Here is a 1239-nt window from a genome sequence, read left to right as displayed (position 1 = left end):
TCTCATTTCTTTAAAAAGATATATGCATGTACATGATCATGTACACAGACAATGGGGTGGTGAGGGCCTTGGGAGGGGGGGCGCAGGAGGGGGCTGGAAGAGATTAATGGAGGGTGGGGAAAGGAGGACCTATGTAATAGTTTCAACAATGAAGATTTTTAAAAAATAAATAAGATTTCTCTCCTTAAATCCCTCTCCAACGGGTGATTCCAATGGCCTCTTACCCTGTGGACATGCTCTCATGTCCCACCACTCAACCCTTTCCTGTCTAGCTTCTATTCCAATCATTCACCGGAAGCAGTTCTAATCTGTCACAGACTAGCTTCAGTCATCCTGTTACAAGACTTGATTCTAGCGTTTGGCACTACTGCCCACACCTTCAACCAAATATGCTCTTCCCTCTGCTTCTCATTTATCCAACTCTCAAATCTGAGTCCTCTTCCTGAGTCCCACCCTATGTACTCTTTTAGGTGACCTCATCCTCTACCAGGAGCCTCACATACCCTCTGCCAAAGACTGTCCATCCTGTAATGCAAATCTAGACCTTGCTCTTGAACTCTAGATTCATAGTGCTTACTGCCATTGCTACAGTTTCATTTGGATGAATGGGGCATGTCAAACTCCACCTGTATATTACAGTCCCTCCAAAACCTTTCTCCCTTAGCCCTGGGATCAGTAAAGGGCATCCTTTAATGATCTGCTGAGTTCAAGCCAGAAACCTAGCATGTCTCTGACTCACATCAGAATCACCTAGACCCCTGTGCCTTAAAAAATGGGATTGTGGCCACTTGTCCACACCCTGCTCCAGCCTAGCCACCTCTCTTGCTTGAAGTGCTGCACATAACTACTATCCAGATCCTACAAAACTGTTCTCTCACTCCGATTCAGTTGCCATACTGCAGCCACAATCATTTTAAAAATACAAATCTGATCAAGTCACTGCCCTGCTTGACTAGAATGCAGTGGTACTCATTCAATATTTTCATAATGAACACAGTCTAAGCTCCTTATCATGGAGACCAGGCCCTCCACCATCTGGGCTTGTTATTCTCTCCAGCCTCCCTATCGCTCTGCACTCCAGACATATTAATCTTTTTTATATTAGTCTTTTCTCTCTCTTTTTTTTCTTTTCTGGGCTCTTTTCTCTCTCTCTCTTTTTTTCCCCCTACTGTAGGCTCTCACCTCAAGTTATTGACACACACCATTCTCCTCCCCTGGAATTCTGTCACCCACTCCTAC

Source organism: Myotis davidii, unplaced genomic scaffold (genome assembly GCF_000327345.1).
Source record: "Myotis davidii unplaced genomic scaffold, ASM32734v1 scaffold394, whole genome shotgun sequence".
Classification (NCBI taxonomy): domain Eukaryota; kingdom Metazoa; phylum Chordata; class Mammalia; order Chiroptera; family Vespertilionidae; genus Myotis; species Myotis davidii.
This window is presented reverse-complemented; position numbering follows the sequence as displayed.